General features: G+C 37.2%; 1 long non-coding RNA gene and 1 pseudogene across 7 annotated transcripts in view; both read left to right on the top strand.

Moving 5' to 3' along the window:
• LOC109555334 (uncharacterized) overlaps positions 1 to 20,528 on the top strand; it is a 192,171-nt gene that overhangs the window by 69,124 nt on the left and 102,519 nt on the right. Inside the window, exon 4 of one of the 7 annotated variants that reach the window (XR_011565130.1) lies at positions 4,734 to 6,157. The exons of the other annotated variants lie outside the window; for them this stretch is intronic. This is a non-coding gene — a long non-coding RNA (uncharacterized lncRNA). Of the gene's footprint in view, positions 1 to 4,733; positions 6,158 to 20,528 lie in introns of those variants that run through there. 7 annotated transcript variants of the gene reach the window in all.
• On the top strand, positions 6,164 to 11,487 carry LOC139180961 (NADH dehydrogenase [ubiquinone] flavoprotein 2, mitochondrial pseudogene; annotated as a pseudogene).

Here is a 20,528-nt window from a genome sequence, read left to right as displayed (position 1 = left end):
GTCCATTGCCGCGATCCTTCCTTTTTCTCTTCCTTTTTCCCATCTCATTTGCCTCCTTTCCTTCTTTCCCTGTGGTTATGGTCTAAACTGAAAATGTAACTGTGTTCATTTGTTTAGTTTTCCTTCCATTACATTCTTATTGATATAATTTTATTTTTTGAATATTTAGGATAGTAATGTGCTTTAATAAGTAAAAAATATACAAAGGGTTACACTCAGAGAAATGTAAATCACTCTCTCCTGTATCCATTCTACCTCATTTGTCTCTTCATCCCTTATGGGTAACCGTGTTCATTGTTTTCTGCTCTATTCTGCCGACACAGATATATGTTTTCTTATTTTCCCTTCTCACACAATAGGTAGCATGATATATTTGTTCTTTAACATATTGCACTTTGAATTTTCCTTTTAATAGTACTTCTTGGAAACTACATATCAGTTCATAATATCCCTGTATTATTTTTTGAATGTATGAAACATGTGTAGTGATATTCCTTATTTAATTCCTGATATTAGAAATTTGTTTTTTTATCTAGTTTATCAGTTCTGAGTTTTTTAATGTTCTCTAATGTTTTTCAATTTTTATTTCAGTCATTTCTGTTCTTTTCTTTATAATTTCCTTTTGCTTGCTTTGAATTTGACTTGTATTCCTTTCCTACTTTCATAAGGTGGAAGCTTAAGCAAAATTTTTATTAGAGGACAGCATAACATTTTAGCTTTATGGACTATATACTGCTAAGTCGCTTCAGTCGTGTCCGACTCTGTGCGACCCCATAGACGGCAGCCCACCAGGCTCCCCCGTCCCTGGGATTCTCCAGGCAAGAACACTGGAGTGGGTTGCCATTTCCTTCTCCAGTGCGTGAAAGTGAAAAGTGAAAGTGAAGTTGCTCAGTGGACTGCGGCCCACCAGGCTCCTCCGTCCATGGGATTTTCCAGGCATGGAAACACTGGAGTGGGGTGCCATTGCCTTCTCCGTTATGGACTATATGGCCTTTCACAATTGCTTAGTGCTGGCATTGTGGCAAAAGTCAGCTGTAGATAATTCTTAAATGAGTGAATGTGGCTGTGTTCTGATAAAACATTATTTACGAAGACAACACAGGCCTGAGGGTTGTAGATCAGCACCCTTCCCCCACCCTAGCCCTAGGCTTAGAGCATTGATCCCAGACCTTCCTTCTTTTCTAACATAGATATTTAAAGTCATAAATTTCTCTATTTAGCTGATCTCATAGATTTAAAGGGCTTCCCAGATGGTGCTAGGGGTAAAGAACCTGTCTGCCAATGCAGGACATGTAACAGATGCGGGTTTGATCCCTGGGTAGGGAAGATGCCCTGGAGAAGGGGTGGCAACCCATTCTACTATTCTTGCCTGGAGAATCCCATGGACATCGGAGCCTGGTAGGCTACAGTCAACAGGGTAGCACAGAATCGGACATGACTAAAGAGACTTAACACACACACACGGATTTAAAATATCTTTTCATTATTGTTCAATGCCAAATGTCATCTAGTTTTTCTTATAATTTTTTCCACTGACTCAGTGTTCATTTAAAGGAATGGTTAACTTCCATATATTTGGGGGTTTCCTGTTTACTTTATATTTTGTATGATCTTAATGTTTTTATTTATATGTGGACTGTATTATGGTCCAGAATATTGTCCATCTTGGTAAACCTACCTAGTACATTTGGAAATAATGTGCATTATGTCATTTTTGGTGTATTATCTAAGAATATAAATTGAATCTAGGTGATTGATAACATTGTCCATATCTGTTATGCATGTATAAATTCCTAAATTTTTTTGTGGGTCTCTCAGTTGCTTCAGTTCAGTTCAGTTTGTCAGTCATGTCTGATTCTTTGTGACCCCATGGACTGCAGCACACCAGGCCTCCCTGTCCATCACGAACTCCTGGAGTTTACTCAAACTCATGTCCCTTGAGTCAGTGATGCCATTCAACCATCTCATCCTCAGTCATCCCCCTCCTCCTCCCGCCTTCAATCTTTCCCAACATAAGGGTCTTTTCAAATGAGTCAGATCTTCCCATCAGGTGGTCAAAGTACTGGAGTTTCAGCTTCAGCATCAGTCCTTCCAATGAATATTCAGGACTGATTTCCTTTAGGATGGACTGGTGGAACTCCTTGCTGTCCAAAGGACTCTAGAGAGTCTTCTCCAACACCACAGTTCAAAAGCATCAATTCTTTAGTGCTCAGCTTTCTCTATGGTTCAATTCTCACATCCATACATGACTACTGGAAAAACCATAGCTTTGACTAGACGGACCTTTGTTGGCAAAGTAACGTCTCTGCTTTTTAATAAGCTGTCTAGGTTAGTCATAACTTTGCTTCCAAGGAGTAAGCATCTTTTAATTTCATGGCTGCAGTCACTGTCTGCAGTGATTTTGGAGCCCCCCAAAATAAAGTCAGCCACTGTTTCCACTGTTTCCCCATCTATTTGTGATGAAGTGATGGGACCAGATGCCATAATCTTAATTTTCTGAATGTTGAGCTTTAAGCCAGCTTTTTCACTTTCCTCTTTCACTTTCCTCAAGAGGCTCTTTAGTTCTTCGCTTTCTACCATAAAGGTGGTATCATCTGCATATCTGAGGTTATTGATATTTCTCCCGGCAATCTTGATTCCAGCTTGTGACTCATCCAGCCCAGCGTTTCTCATGATGTACTCTGCATATAAGTTAAATAAGCAGGGTGACAATATACAGCCTTGACATACTCCTTTCCCTATTTGGAACCAGTCTGTTGTTCCATGTCCCGTTCTAACTGTTGCTTCTTGACGTGCGTACAGATTTCTCAAGGGGCAGGTCAGGTGGTCTGGTATTCCCATCTCTTGAAGAATTTTCCACAGTTTATTGTGATCCACACAGTCAAAAGCTTTGGCATAGTCAATAAAACAGAAATAGATGTTTTTCTGGAACTCTCTTGCTTTTTCGATGATCCAACAGATGTTGGCAGTTTGATCTCTAGTTCCTCTGCCTTTTCTAAATCCAGCTTGAACATCTGGAAGTTCACAGTTAATGTACTGTTGAAGCCTGGCTTGGAGAATTTTGAGCATTACTTTGCTAGCATTTGAAATGAGTGCAATTGTGTGGTAGTTTGAGCATTCTTTGGCTTTGCCTTTCTTTGGAATTGGAATGAAAACTGACCTTTTCCAGTCCCTTGGCCACTGCTGAGGTTTCCAAGTTTGCTGGCATATTGAGTGGAGCACTTTCACAGCATCATTTTTTAGGATTTGAAATAGCTCTACTGGAATTCCATTACAGAGGGGTTTAAAATTAGCAGCCATGAGTGTGGAATTGTCTTTTATCAGTCTTTATTTCCTGTACTTTGATACTCTGTTACTGAGTACACATACATTTATGATTGTTCTGTCTTGTTGAATCAGTCCTTTTTTAGACTTTAGTCCTTTTTTGTTGTTGTTGTTAATTTATTTGGCTGTGCTGGGTCTTAGTTGTGGCATTTGGGGTTTTTGTTGCCTCCTCTGGGATCTTTTAGTTGTGGCATATAGGAACAAGTTTCTGGACCAGGGATCACACCCGGGCACCCTGCATTGGAAGTGCAGAGTCTTACCCACTGAATTGCCAGGGAAGTCCCAGTCTGAATCCTTGATTTCTAGTGATAAGTTTTGTTTTAAAATCTGTTTTATCTACTATTAATACAACTAGTCTACTTATCCTTATCATTTCCTTGGGATACCATTTTTCCATCCATTTCATTCTGTTTGTGTTTTATATTTAAAGTTAATCTCTGTACTTCGTATTTAGTTTATCTTAATTTTTAAATCTGTTCTTAACAGTTTCTGCCTTTTAAAGTGGAGCATTTATTCCATTAACATTTAATGTAATTATTGATGTGCCTCAGCTGTGGTCTAGCATTTTATTTTTGGCTTTTTATTTGTTTACTCTATTATTAATTTTTTTGTTCCTCCTTTCTTGCTTTTCTGGGAACAGTTGAATATTTTTAAAATTCTATTTTAGTTTTTCTATTTAATATTTAGCTTATATTTTGTGTATTATTTTTATAGTAGCATTTCTATGGATTACAGTGTTCATTCTTATGAAGAACCAAAAAAAAAGAAAAGTGTTACACATTCTTTACAGAAAAGAAAGTTTGTACTCTAAGGTAAACCAAAATTGTAAACTAGTATTTGAGAATTTTAAAGTGGGCATTTTAAACTATTCTCAAAGAAGTGAAACAACATATTTTCAATGCATGAAAATCTCAGCAGAAAATTGGGAACTGTCAACAAGAAACTCATGAAGAGGAAATAATTGGAAATTTTAAAAAGGAATAATATAATTTCTGAAATATAAAGTTCATTGAAGGGATTTAACTTTTGTTTATATATATATAGACATGACAGAAGAAAAGGTGAACTTGAAGCCAGATCAATAGAAATTATCCTATGTGAAGAAAAGAGTTAAAAAAGTGAGAAAAACTGAACAGAGCCACAGAAACCTGTGTAATTGGGATATCAGAAGAGATAGAGAGATGGGGAAAAACTATTTGTTAGTGACTGAAAAATTCTCAAACTTGAGTAAATGTAAAAATTTACAGATAGAATATGTTAAATATCAAGTATGATAAAAGTAAATAAGTCCACCTGAGGCACATCATAATTAAAGTGTCTGAAGCCAAACATAAAGTGTAAATCTTAGCAAGAGAAAAGTTACGTATAATCAGGCACAATGATCCTATTTCTTTCTGACTTCTTATTAGAAACCATTTCAATGAGACTGCATGCAACAGCAACTTTAAGTTGTTAGGGAGGGAAGAAAGAAACAAACCTGTCAACCCTTGATGAATATCCAGTGAAAATATTCAAAAATGAAGATGGGATAAAGGTATTTTCAATAAAGGAAAGCTATAAGAGTATTTGTTACAAATGGATCTATATTATAACATGATAAAGGAGGTTCTTAAGATGGAAGTAAATGAAATTTCATGGAAACTTGGATCTTCAGAAAAAAATGAAGAGGATTAGAACTGGTAAATATCTGGGTAAATACAAAATCGTTTTTTTCCCCCCCTTTTCTCTCTTAATAGCTTTATAAGATGAATACCTTATTAAAAATTAGAACTATAACATTGTCTTATGTTAGACATAAGTTATATTAAAAGTTATATTAAAATAAGTTATATTAGAACTATAACATTTACACATGTATTATATATAAAAAAGTAACATAAAGAACAGAGAGCTATGAGCTTATAACACTGCAAGATGTAAAGTGATACATTATTAACTGCATATGGACTGTGATACAGTAAGCTTTTACATATAGTTGGATCTATTTCTGGACTTTCTTGTTCTTTTCCATTGAAATTAATGTGAATTTATTTTTCCAGTTGAACTTCAGGAACAATTCATATACCTCTGCAAAATTCATTGGGATTTTTGGGGAGGATTTAATTACCTTTTTATTTATATTTATGTTTTTAAAATTTATAAACTTATAAATTTATATTTATGTTTTTAAAATTTATAAACTTATAAATAATGTCTTGAAGATCATGGGACCGCTTAATCCAAAAACAAAGGATGTCTTTTTATTTATCTAAGGCTCTTTTTGAATTTTTAATGTGTATTTTATGGTTATCTTAGTATATATTTTAAAGTTTTGGTCTGCTTATTCTTAATATTTTATCCTTTTTGTTGCTGTTGTATTTGGGATTTCGTCATTATGCCCTCTAACACAGGGATCAGAAAGCTTTTCTTGTAAAGACCAAATCAAAAGTATTTTAAGCTTTTTACAATCTGATCTCTGACACTACTTACCTCTGTTTCTGTAGCACAAGTCACCTTTTACAGTGAATGAATGAGTGTGATTATTTTCCATTAAGACTTTATTTATAAAACAGGTACAAGGACTTCTGTTTTAGAAAGGGTGACATAGAAACATTTCCCCCTGTTTCTTCACTCTTAAGTACACTATAATCCCTGGAAGTAGGAGACAACCCAAGGAGACCTCTGAAAAGTGTAAAGAGGAGCTTTGTTAATATATTGTAAGGTATGTAGGGGAGAAGAGTAGCATTTATAATCCTATGATTATAAATGATTATAAAGTCTCAGTCTTTTAGTCTTTTAGTTGACCTATATCTCTTGTCTGTGACCTTCCCAAATGATTCTTGCTTTTTCCCCACTTCAGATTGGACAGGAAGGCTAGAAAGGGCTGGATTTGGGTGCTTCCCTTCCTCCTGTCAGAGGCTGGAGGACCCTGATGCTGGGAAAGATTTGAAAAACCCTGATGCTGCAAAAGATTGAAGGCAGGAGAAGAAAGGGATGCAGAGGATGAGATGGTTGGATGACATCACTGACTCGATGGACATGAGTTTAAGTAAGCTCTGGGACTTGATGATGGACAGGGAAGCCTGGCATGCTGTAGTCCATGGGGTCACAAAGAGTCAGACACGACTGAGCGACTGAACTGAACTGAACTTCCTCCTGTCAAAGGCTCAAGGATTCTGGAGTTAGGTATTTTCTTTTCTCTGTATCAAAGGCTGTAGGTAACAAAAGTTGGGTATTTCCCTTTCGTGAGGTTTGTTTGATTGTGATAAAATAGTTTCCCTTGAGAGCATGCCTATTTAAAGGAGACTAGAGGTGCTCGGCGAGGCCAGGAGGCCTGCACTTTGGCCAGCCATGTTCCTCTCCACGGCGCTACGGGCCGCGTAGCCGGCCTCGCCGCCCACTGGGGAAAACATATAAGAAATCTGCATAAGACAGCTGTTTAGAATGGAGCTGGAGGAGCCTTATTTGTGCACAGAGATACTCCTGAGAATAACTCAGAAACTCCATTTGATTTCACACCAGAAAACTATAAGAGGATTGAGGCCATTGTGAAAAACTACCCAGAAGGGCATAAGGCAGCAGCTGTGCTTCCAGTTCTGGATTTAGCCCAGAGACAGAATGGATGGCTGCCCATCTCTGCTATGAACAATGTTGCAGAAATTTTACAAGTACCTCCAATGAGAGTGTATGAAGTAGCAACTTTTTATACAATGTATAATCGAAAGCCTGTTGGAAAGTATCACATTCAAGTCTGCACTACCACACCTTGCATGCTCCGAAACTCTGACAGCATACTGGAAGCCATTCAGAAAAAACTTGGAATAAAGGTTGGAGAGACTACACCTGACAAACTTTTCACTCTTATAGAAGTCGAATGTTTAGGGGCCTGTGTAAATGCACCAATGGTTCAAATAAATGACAACTACTATGAGGATCTGACACCTAAAGATATTGAAGAAATTATTGATGAACTGAAGGCTGGCAAAATCCCAAAACCTGGGCCGAGGAGTGGACGCTTCTCCTGTGAGCCAGCTGGAGGTCTTACCTCTTTGACTGAACCACTAAAAGGACCTGGGTTTGGTGTGCAAGCAGGCCTTTAATTTATATTAGCTGTGAATATGTCAGTGGAGAAATAAAACATGAATTTCCTACCTAAAAAAAATAAGGAGAATAGAATGATTTGGTTCAGAACTGAAAGAGTAATTCAGTATTTGGAAGGCAATCATATAACTGGAAAAGAAAGCATATCTCAGTAGGTGCAAAAAGAAAAAGCATTTGACATCATTTAAAACCTATTCATAATAAAAATGCTTAGCAGATTTAGAAGAGAAGGCAACCTCATTAATGTCATAAGTGGAATCTCAGAAACACTGGTAGTATCAATCATTAAAGACAGAATGGTTTCCCCTTCTATGAACAGAAAGTGGGCGAGTATCTTAGATTTCACCACTACTGTTCAAATTTGCCCTGGAAGTTTTAGCTAATACCATGAGGCAAGAAAAACCAATAAAGGGCATGCATTTCAGTATACTAGCCATGAATACTTGAAAAACAAAATTTAGTTAATACCATTTACAGTATTACATAAGGGATGCACGTTTGATCCCTGGGTTGGGAATATCCCCTGGAAGAGGACACAGCAACCCACTCCAGTATTCTTGCCTAGAGAATCCCCATAGATGGAGAAGCCTGGTCGGCTACAGTCCATGGGGTCGCAGAGTCAGACATGACTGAAGTGACTTAGCATACACACATGCACACCAAAAGGATTACCCATAAGTGAAAAAATAAGTTTGACTTGACAAAAATTTTTCTCTCAAAGGAAAGTGCTAGGAAAATGATAAAAAGCAGTCATAAAGTGAAAGAGTATATTTCTAACATATTTATGAAATGCTCTTAAAATATGACATTAAAAGAAGTAACCCTGTTTTTTTTTCTTTATACACATAAATTCAGTAGATGCATATAAAGCATTTGGAAATATCCAGTTCCTATTCATATTGAAAACATTTCACAAACCAGGAAGAGAAGTTAGGTAATACACATTATTAACCAGATAATATATATCTAGGAGTAATCTACAGCTAATGTACTCAGTGACTGTGTATTTTTCCCCTGAGTTCAGGAATAAGATATGAATTTCTATTCTTATTCCTTCTGTTTGACATTATAATAGAAATTTTATCCAGGTCAGCTAGGCAAGAAAAATAAATTGCATCTAGTTTGGTACTGAAGCACAAAAACTATATTCACAGAGGAAATGATTTTGTGTATGGAAAATCCCACATTATGTAATTAGACCTAATACATGAATTCAGAAAGATTGCATAATATAAGGAACTATAGAAAAATGAGTTATTTTTCTGTATAGTAGCAATGAATAATCTGAATAAATAAATACAACACCAATTTAATCTGCAATAGTATCCAAAAGAATAAAATGCTTAGGCATGAACTGAACAAAATAAGTGTAAGACTTACATTGAGACCTAGGAAAACCATATTGCAAAAAATTTAAGAAGAATTGAGCAGTTCAAAACATACCTCATGTTCATGCATTGGAAGAGTTAGTAATGTTAAGATGGTATCATCAATTGAATTATGTTTCCCTAAAAGATATGTTAATGTTCTAATCTCTGCTTCTTATGAATTTACCTTATTTGAAAATAGGGGCTTTGCAGATGTCATTAAGTTAATCTGACGTCATACTGGGGAGATTGGGATTTTAATCCAGTATGTCTGGTATTCTTAGAAGAGGAAAGGGCACACAGAGACAGAGATATACAGGAAAAATGTTGTGTAACTACAAAGGCGGAGATTGACGTGATGTGTCTACAAGAACAGAGGCACAAAGGATTGATGGGCACAATAGAAGCTTAGAAAGACATGGCATATGTTCTCTCCTAGATCCTTCACTGGAAACATGACTCTATGAGTGCTTTTATTTCAGACTTCTATCTTCTAGAACTGTGAGATAATTAATTTTACTTATGTTAACATAAAAGTTTAATTTCAGACTTCCAGTCTCCAGAACCGTGGAAGAACTAATTTTTCTTTTGCTAAGCTTTGCAGTTGTTGACTGTTAGCCAGCTTTCAGAAACAAATACAATTGACATTCGTCCTCAAATTGACATAGAGAGTTAGTGACACCTCTCTCAGTGTCGCAACTGGCATTTTTGTAGAAATTGGCAAGCTGAGTATAAAATTCATATGGAAATATGGATACATAATAGACAAAGCAGTCTAGGGAAAAAAGTACATTAGAGAACTCAGATTTCCTGATTTTAGATCTCAGTACAGGACTTCCCTGGTGGTCCAGTGGTTAAGAATTTATCTTCCAGTGCAGGGCACATGGGTTTGATCCCTGGTTGGGGAACTAAGATTCTGTGTGCCATGGGGCAACTAAGTCCACATGCCACAACTACTGAGCCCACACACTCTGGAGCCTTTGCCACAAGAAAAGAACCTGCATGCTGCATCAGAGATCCTGTGTGCCACAACTAAGACCCGATGCAGCCAAAAATAAATAAAATTTAAGAAAAGAAAACAGCAAACTGTTAAGAAAGCTTAGTACAGAGATCCAATAATTAAGACCTCATGGTAAAATTGTAAGGGTAAGCATTACAGGTTATATAAGTATATGGAAGGACAGAAATGGAAAAGCCACAAATGTACCCACTTATATATGATTAATTGATTTCCTGACAAGAGTGTCAAGACACTACAGTGGGGAACATCAATTTTTTCAACAAATAATGTTGGGACAAGTGAATATCCCCATGGAAATGAATAAATTTGGTCCAGCAACTTCACACTTTGCAAAGGTGAGTAAAATATGAATCAAAGACGTAAATTTTAAGGCTAACGTCACAACTTTTAAGAGAAAACATAGTTGTACATCTACAGGACCTTAGACTTGATATTAAGTCTAAACCACAAGCAGCAAAATCAAAATAGGGTAGCTTTTGTTCTTGAAGAGATAGTATCAGGAAAGTGAAATAAAGTATAATAAAAAGAATGAAGTACTGATACATTGTTCAACATGGATGAATTTGAAAATACTATTCAAGTGGAAGCCAGATTCAGATGCCTCTTTCTGCATGATTTATTTATGCGATATGTTTAAAATGCAAAAGTTATAAATACAGACTAGTTTTTAGAGGCTAGAAGGATCTTAAAAATTGAACTTTGTTGTACATGAATTACAATAAATGTGCAAAAGATGGAAATATTCTTCATTAAAGATAAAGTGATATGTAAGCAAATGGAAAAATACTTAACATCACTTGTCAGTAAGGAAATGCCAATTAGAAATCACTGGATATCAATAAATCTCTACTAGAGTGGCTGAGTAAAAAAACCCAGTATTTCCAAGTGCTGCTAAAGATACAGAATAAATGGAAGTTTTAGGCATTGTTTGTCAAATGGAACAGGTACCTTGTAAAAGCAATTTGTCAGTTTTTTTTAATAAAATTAATTCTATAGCTATGATATAACCAGGCAATTGCTCTCATATATATTTATCTTAAGTTGAAATAACATTTCTTCTCGTATAGAACTGTTCATTAATGTATACCCTTAAAATTAGTAGCTTTATTTTGTCAGCCCAAACTTGAAAGAAGTCAAATGGCCCACAACAGGTTAGTGGATCTATAAAATATTCTACATCCATTTAATGTAGCATTACTCTCCAAAAAAAGCATAATGAATTAACTGATACCAAAGCCCATGACTATGGGGATCACAAGAAACTGGAAAATTCTGAAAGAGATGGGAATACCAGACCACCTGACCTGCCTCTTGAGAAATATGTTTGCAGGTCAAGAAGCAACAGTTAGAACTGGACATGGAACAACAGACTGGTTCCAAATAGGGAAAGGAGTATGTCCAAGGCTGTATATTGTCACCCTGCTTATTTAACTTATATGCAGAGTACATCATGAGAAACGCTGGGCTGGATGAGTCACAAACTAAAATCAAGATTGCAGGGAGCCTGACGAGCTACAGTCCATGGGGTCGCAAAGAGTTGGACACGACTGAGCAACTGAACTGAAATGATAACAATATAGATGAATCTCAAATGGATTTTGTTATGTAAAAGTGTCCATAGTGAAAGTACAGATACAGAGATGATGTTTTGGCACATGCATGTATGACAGGAGCAAATAAAGTGATGTTTCCTGAGGTTAAGTGTGAAATGAAGCAGAAAAAAGAAGTGATTTTTTTGGTTATCAAAATGTTTCCTGATGCTTGGTACTATTTAAATAAATCAATGTAATTCTTATTTGATAATATTTTACTAGAGAGACCAACAACTTATTCCATTAATGTGCCAGATGGTAAATGTCTTAAGCCTTGTGCCTTAAACCATATGGTATCTGTCACACTACTGAACTCTATAGTTGTGGAAAGCATGCAAATTAATGAATGCATACGTGTTCCAATCAAAATTTATTTATAAAACAGGCTGTAAGTTGATGTCAGTGGGGATGGGCAAGTAGAGAACATAAAAAATATGTCTCATTACTGAAATAGCAAGCTACTAAATACTGTCAGAACCAATTATTTTGAACTACTGTATGATCCAGCAACTCTACTCCTGGGTGTGTGTATATATATATATATCCAAAGAAAATGAAAAGTATTAGAGAATATATGTGCAACTTAGTGTTCATAGCAGCATTGTTTACAATAGCTATGATAAGAAAGTAAACTTGGTGTCTGTCAACAGATGAATGGATAAAGAGGATGTGGTATATACACAATAGAAAACTACTCAGCTATAGAAGAGAATGAAATGTTGACATTTGCAGTAACCCAAATGGGCATAGAGAATATTGTATTTCATAAAGTAAGTCAGAGAAAGACAAATGCTATATGATACCACTCATATGTGCAATCTAAAAATAATACAAATGAATCTGTATAGCAAACAGAACAGGTCCACAGACATAGAAAACAAACTTATGGTTACTAAAGGGCAAGGGGAGGTTGGCGATGGATAAATTAGAAATGTGGAAGCAGCACATGCAGTTCAGTCTCAAAAAAACAACCCAATCAAAAAATCAATGGCAGACCTAAATAGATATTTCTCCATAGAAGACATACAGATGGCCAACAAACACATGAAAACATGCCCAACGTCACTAAGTAGAGAAATGCAAGTAAGAACTACAATGAGGTGTCACCTTACACTTGTCAGAATGGTCGTCATCAAAAAATCTTTAAATAATAAATGCTGGAGAAGGTATAGAGAAAACAGAACCCTTTTCCACTTTCGGTGGAAAAGTAAATTGATACAGTCGCTATCCAGAGCAGTATGGAGATTCCTTAAAAAGCTAAAAATAGAGCTACCATATGACCCAGGAATTGCACTACTGGGCATAAATCCAGAGAAAACCATAATTCAAAATGATACATGCACCCTAGTGTTTATTGCAGCACTATTCACAATAGCAAGGACATGGAAGCAACCTACATGTCCATCAACAGAGGGGTGGATAAAGAAAATATAGTACATATATACAATAGAATATTACTTGGCCATAAAAATGAATGGACTTGTGCTATTTTCAGGATGTGCATGGACCTACAGACTGTAGTACAGAGTAAAGTCAGAAAGAGAAAAATATTGTATAATATTGCTAATATATTCAATCTAGAAAAATGAAGCAGTTGAACTTATTTTCAAAGCAGGAATAGAGACACAGAAATAGAGAACAAATGTATGGATACCAAGGGAGGAAGTGGGGGTGGGATAAATTGGGAGATTGGGATTGACATATATACAATACTGTGTATAAAATGGGCTTCCCAGGTGGCACTAGTGGTAAAGAACCCTCCTGCCAATGCAGGAGATGTAAGAGATGTGGGTTTGATCCCTGGGTTGGGAAGATCCCCTGTAGAAGGGCATGGCAACCCTCTCCAGTATTGTTGCCTAGAGAATCCCATGGACATAGGATCCTGGCAGGCTGTAGTCGATAGGGTAGCACAGTTGGACACGACTGAAGCGACTGAAAACACATGTATAAAATAGGTTTTCCTGGTGACTCAGTGGTAAAAAAAATCCACCTGCCAATGAAGAAGATGTAGGTTCGATCCCTGGGTCGGGAAGATACCCTGGAGAAGGAAAGGACAACTCATTCCAGTATTCTTGCCTGAGAAATCCCATGGATAAAGAAGCCTGGCGGGCTACATTCGATGGGATCACAAAAGAGTTGGTAATGACTTAGAGACTAAACAACAGTTTTTAAAATAGATAACTAATGCAAACCGGCTGTATAGAACAGGGAAGTCTGTGCTCTGTGGTGACCTAAATAAGAAAGAAATCCAAAAAAGGGGATATATGTATATGTACAGCTGATTCACTTTGCTGTATATCAGAAACTAACACAACATTGTAAATCAACTATTTCATTAAGAATTAAGAAATTAGAAAAAATAGTATGTGATTAACAGATACAAACTACTACACATAAAATAGATAAGCAACATTGATTTACTGTATAGCACAAGAAACTTCAATATCTTCTAATAACATATCATGGAAAATAATTTTTATGTATGTGTGTATATTTGCGTGCTAAGTCACTTAAGTCGTGTCTGACTCTTTGCGATGCTATGGACCATAGCCTGCCAGGCTCCTCAGTCCATGGGATTTTCCAGGCAAGAATACTGGAGTAGGTTGCCATGCCCTCCACCAAGGGATCTTCCTGACCCAGGGATTGGACTCATGTCTCTTACATCTTATGCACTGGCAAGTGAGTTCTTTTCCACTAGCACTGCCTGGAAAGTATCAGTTTATTTCAGACACATAGTCGTGTCCAACTCTTTGTGACCCCATAGACTGCAGCACGTCAGGCTTCCCTGTCCATCACCAACTCCCAGAGCTTACTCAAACTCATGTCCATCGAGTCGGTGATGCCATCCAACCATCTCATTCTTTGTCGTCCCCTTCTCCTCCTGCCTTCAATCTTTCCCAACATCAGGGTCTTTTCAAATGAGTCAGTTCTCCGCATCAGGTGGCCAAAGTATTAGAGTTTCAGCTTCAGTATTCCAATGAATACTCAGGACTGATTTCCTTTAGGATGGACTGGTTGGATCTCCTTGCTGTCCAAGGGACTCTCTAGAGTCTTCTTCAACACCACATTTCAAAAGCATCAGTTCTTAGGCGCTCAGCTTTCTCTATAGTCCAACTCTCACATCCATACGTGACTACTGGAAAAACCATAGCTTTGACTAGATGGACCTTTGTTGGCAAAGTAATGTCTCTGCTTTTTAATAAGCTGTCTAGGTTGATCATAACTTTCTTCCAAGGAGCAAGCTCTTTTAATTTTATGGCTGTCGTCACTGCAGTGTTTTTGGAGCCCAAAAAAATAAAGTCTGTCACTATTTCCATTGTTTCCCCATCTATTTGCCGTGAAGTGATGGGACCAGATGCCATGATCTTAGTTTTCTGAACGTTGAGTTTTAAGCCAACTTTTTTACTCTCATCTTTCACTTTCATCAAGCAGCTCTTTAGTTCTTTTTTGAGTCAGTGATGCCATCCAGCCATCTTGTCCTGTGTCGTCCCCTTTTCCTCCTGCTCTCAATCTTTCCCAGTTCAGGATCTTTTCCAATAAGTTGGCTCTTCGCATCAGATGACCACAATATTGAAGCTTAAGGTTCAGCATCTGTCCTTCCAGTGAATATTCAGGGTTGATTTCCTTTAGGATTGAGTTGTTTGATCTCCTTGCAGTCCAAGGGAATCTCAGGAGTCTTCTCCAGCACCATAGTTCGAGGGCATCAGTTCTTTGCCATGCAGCTTTTTTATGGTCCAGCTCTAACATCTGTATATGACTACTGGAAAAACCATAGCCTTGACTGGATGGACTTTTGTTGGCAAAGTAATGTAGATGGCTAGTAAACACAAAAGTTCTTCAACATCACTCATTATTAGAGAAATGCAAATTAAAACCACAGTGAGGTATCATTTCACTTTGGTCAGAATGGCATTCATCAGAAAAAATTGAAAATAGTAAGTGCTGGAGAGGATGTGCAGGAAATGGAATATTCTGACAGTGTTGATGAGAATGCAAACTGATACAATCGCTATGAAGTACAGTATGAAGATTGCTTACAAAATTATGAAGAAAAGTACCATGTGACCCAGCAATCCCATTCATGGGCATGTACCCTGATGAAACCAGAATTGAAAAATACACACATACCCTAATGTTCATTGCAGCACAGTTCATAATAGCTAGGACTTGGAAGCAACTTAGATGTCCCTTGATAGATGAATGGACAAGGAAGTTGTGGTACATTTACACTGTGGAATATTACTCAGTTATAGAAAGAAATTCATTTGAGTCAGTTCTAATGAGGTGGATGAACCTAGAGCCTATGATACAGAGTGAAAGAAAAGCAAAGTAAGAAAGAGAAAGACAAATACTATATATTAACACATATATATGGAATCTAAAAAGATGGTACTGATGGTCTTTCATGTAGGTCAGCAAAGGAGACAGACATAAAGAACAGACTTTTGACTCAGTGGAAGAAACACAGAGCAGGATGATTTGAGAGAATACTTTTGTAACTTATACATTACCATATATAAAATAGGTAACCAGTGTGAATTTAATGTATGGCACAGGGCACCCAAAGCCAGTGTTGTGTGACAGCCTGGAGGGATAGGGTAGAGAGGGCACTGGGAACGGGGTTCAGGATGGAGGGGACATATGTATACCTATGGTTGATTCATACTGATGTATGGCAAAAACCATTACAATATTGTAAAGTAATTATCCTCCAATGTAAATAATTTTTCTAAAAAGAAAAAAGAAGGAACTTATTAAAAAAATCCTACACAGGCAATGTTTTTATAAGTGTATTTTTCTAAGTGTTATTGAAATACAGTTCATTTACAATGTGTTAGCTTCAGGTATACATCAAAGTTACTTATATATTTTTTTCAAGTTTATTTTCCATGATAAGTTATTACAAGATACTGACTGTAGTTCCCTGTCCTATATAGTAGTTCCTTGTTGCTTATCTACTCATACATTATATATAGTAGTGTGTATATTCAGTTCAGTTCAGTCACTCAGTCATGTCTGACTCTGCGACCTCATGAATTGCAGCACGCCAGGCCTCCCTGTCCATCACCAACTCCCGGAGTCCATCCAAACCCATGTCCATTGAGTCGATAATGCCATCCAACCATCTCACCCTCTCATCCCCTTCTCCTCCTGCCCTCAATCTTTCCTAGCATCAGGGTCTTTTCCAATGAGTCAGCTCTTTGCATCAGGTGGCCAAAGTATTGGAGTTTCAGCTTCAAAATCAGTTCTTCCAATGAACACCCAGGACTGATCTCCTTTAGGATGGACTGGTTGGATCTCCTTGCAGCCCAAGGGACTTAGAGTCTTCTCCAACACCACAGTTCAAAAGCATCAATTCTTTGGTGCACAGCTTTCTTTATAGTCCAACTCTCACACCCATACATGACTACTGGAAAAACCAGAGCCTTGACTAGACGGACCTTTGTTGACAAAGTAATGTCTCTGCTTTTTAATATGCTGTCTAGGTTGGTCATAACTTTCCTTCCATGGAGTAAGCGTCTTTTAATTTCATGGTTGCAGTCACCATCTACAGTGATTTTGGAACCCCAAAAAATAAAGTCAGCCACTGTTTCCACTGTTTCCCCATCTATTTGCCATGAAGTGAGGGAACTGCATGCCATGATCTTAGTTTTCTGAATGTTGAGCTTTTAAGCCAACTTTTTCACTCTCCTCTTTCACTTTCATCAAGAGGCTTTTAAGTTCTTCACTTTCTGCCATAAGGGTGGTGTCATCTGCATATCTGAGGTTATTGATATTTCTTGAGGCAATCTTGATTCCAGCTTGTGCTTCCTCCAGTCCAGCATTTCTCATGATATACTCTGCATATAAGTTAAATAAGCAGGGTGACAATATACAGCTTTGATGAACTCCTTTTCCTATTTGGAACCAGTCTGTTGTTCCACGTCCAGTTCTAACTGTTTGTTCCTGACCTGCATACATGTTTCTCAAGAGGCAGGTCAGGTGGTCTGGTATTCCCATGTCTTTCAGAATTTTACACAGTTGATTATGATCCACACAGTCAAAGGCTTTGGCATAGTCAATAAAGCAGAAATAGATGTTTTTTCTGGAGCTCTCTTGCTTTTTCCATGATCCAGCGGATGTTGGCAATTTGATCTCTGGTTCCTTTGCCTTTTCTGAAACCAGTTTAACACAGTTCACGAATTGCTGAAGCCTGGCTTGGAGAATTTTGAACATTACTAGCGTGTGAGATGAGTGCAATTGTGCGGTAGTTTGAGCATTCTTTGGCATTACTTTTCTTTGGGATTGGAATGAAAACAGATCTTTTCCAGTCCTGTGGCCAGTGCTGAGTTTTCCAAATTTGCTGGCATATTGAGTGCAGCACTTTCACAGCATCATCTTCCAGGATTTGAAGTAGCTCAACTGGAATTCCATCACCTCCACTAGCTTTGTTTGTTATGATGCTTCCTAAGGCCCACTTGACTTCAGATTCCACAATGTCTGGCTCTCGGTGAGTGATCACACCATTGTGATTATCTGGGTCTTGAAGATTTTTTTTGTACAGTTCTTCTGTGTATTCTTGTCACCTTTTCTTAATATCATCTGCTTCTGTTAGGTGCCTACCATTTCTGCATCCCTAATGACTATACAGTGGAAGTGAGAAATAGATTTAAGGGACTAGATCTGACTGAGTACCTGATGAACTATGGACAGAGGTTTGTGACATTGTACAGGAGACAGGAATCAAGACCATCCCCATGAAAAAGAAATGCAAAAAAGCAAAATGGCTGTCTGCAGAGGCCTTACAAATAGCTCTGAAAAGAAGGGAAGTGAAAAACAAAGGAAACAAGGAAACTCTGAATGCAGAGTTTCAAAGAATAGCAAGGAGAGATAAGAAAGCCTTCCTCAGTGATCAATGCAAAGAAATAGAGGAAAACAATAGAATGGGAAAGACTAGAGATATCTTCAAGATAATTAGAGATATCAAGGGAACATTTTATGCAAAGATGGGCTCAATAAAGTGTGTGTATTAGTGTATATTTTAATCCCAAATTCCTAATTGATCCTTCTTTCTCCCTTTCCCCTTTGGTATCCTTAATAAGTTTTCTTTTCTGTGTGAATCTATTACTGTTTTAGAATAAGTTATTTTGTATAATTTTTTACATTCCACATATAAGCATTATATTTGTCTTTGTCTGGGTTTACTTAGTATGATCATCTCTAGGTCCATGCATGTTGTTGCAAATTTCATTATTTCATTTGTTTTTCTTTCTGTGTAGTATTCTATTCTATATATGTACCACATTATCTGTACATCTGTCCATGGAAACAAGCTGCGGTCATGTCTCGCTATTAAAAATACTGCTGCCAGGAACATTGGGTGAATATGTATCTTTTCAAATTAGAGTTATCTCTGGATATATGCCTAGGAGTGGGATCACTGAATAATATGGTGACTCTAATTTTTTAGTATTTTAAGAAAACACCATGCTGTTCTCCATAGTGGCTGCCCTAGTTTACATTTGCATCAGCAGTGTGCTAGGGTTCTCTTTTCTCCACATCCTTACCAATGTTTGTTATTTATAGACGTTTGATGATAGCCATTCTGAAAGGTGTGAGGTGATATCTCATTGTGGTTGTGATGTGTTGTAGTTTCAGCACATTGTGAAGCATTTTGTTGCACTTCCCTGATGATTTGCAATGTTGAGTATCCTTTCAGGTCTGTTGCTCGTCTGCATTTCTTCCTTGGAAAATGGTTGTTCAGTTCTTCCGCCCATTTTAAAATCAGGTTTTTCTGTGTTGAATTGTATGAACTGTTTATACTTCTAAGTATTAACTTCTTATGCATCATATAATTTGCAAATATTTTCTCCCAGTCTCTAGGTTGTCTTTTCATTTTATTAATAGTTTCCTTTGCTGTGTGAAAGCATTTTAATTTAATTAGATTCCGTTTGTTTATTTTTCCTTTTATTTCCTTCGATTTTGGATAGGAGATCCAGTAAACTATTCCTACTATTGATTTATTTCAGACCATTCTGCCTGTGTTTTCCATTAGGAGTTTTGTGGTTTCCACTCTTATGTTTAGGTCTTTGATCCATTTTGAGTTCATTTTTGTTATGTGCTGTTCAAGAATGTTCTAAGTTCATTCCTTCTTTATTTGGCTGCATTCAGTCTTAGTTGTGGCATGTGGGCTTTCTAGTTGTGGCTTGCGGGCTTCAGAGTACAGGAGCTCAGTAGTTGGGGTATGCAAGCTTAGTTACCCCTTGGCATGTGGGATCTTAGTTTTCCAACCATGGATTGAACCTGCATTGAAAGGCATATTCTTGACCATTGAACCACCATGAAAGTCCCTTATTTCATTCTTTTACTTGTAGCTCTCCAGTTTTTCCAGCATCACTTATTGAAGAGACTGTCTTCATTTTATGTTCTTGCCCCTTTTTGTTGTAGATTAATTGACCATAAGTGCATGGGTTTATTTCTATTTTGTTTTTTCTACTTGAAAAGTAGTTGATTTGCAATGTTGTGTTAGTTTTAGGTGTATAGCACAGTGATATGATTATACATAAGTATATGCATACATATGTATAACTGAATATATATATATTTTTAAGATTCCTTTTCCTTGTTGGATTTTACAATATATTGAATAGAGTTCCCTATGCTAAACAGTATGTGTTAGTCACTCAGTCGTGTCATCTAGCAGAAAACCTAAATGATCTTTGATTTGACAGCGTATTTTTGGTACAACACCAAAGGCCCAATTCATGAAATATATACTTGAAAAGCTGAATTTCATTAAACTTAAAAAGTTGTTGCTATATTCAAAATGGATAACCAACGTGAACCTACTGTATAGCATATGGAACTCTGCTTGATGTTATGTGGCAGCCTGGATGGGAGGGGAGTTTGAGAGAGAATGTATGCTAGTCGTTCAATCATGTCTAACACTTTGACCCTGTGGATTGTGGCCCACCAGGCTCCTCTGTCCATGGGATTTTCCAGGCAAGAATACTGGAGTGGGGTGCCATTCCCTTCTTCAGGGGATCTTCCCAACCTGGGAATCGAACCTGGGTCTCCTGCATTGCAGGCACACTCTTTACCATCTGAGACGCTAGGGAAGACTGAGGGAGAATGGATACATGTGTACCTATGGCTGAACCCTTT

The sequence above is a fragment of the Bos indicus genome, chromosome X (genome assembly GCF_029378745.1).
Source record: "Bos indicus isolate NIAB-ARS_2022 breed Sahiwal x Tharparkar chromosome X, NIAB-ARS_B.indTharparkar_mat_pri_1.0, whole genome shotgun sequence".
Taxonomy (NCBI): domain Eukaryota; kingdom Metazoa; phylum Chordata; class Mammalia; order Artiodactyla; family Bovidae; genus Bos; species Bos indicus.
This window is presented reverse-complemented; position numbering and strand designations above follow the sequence as displayed.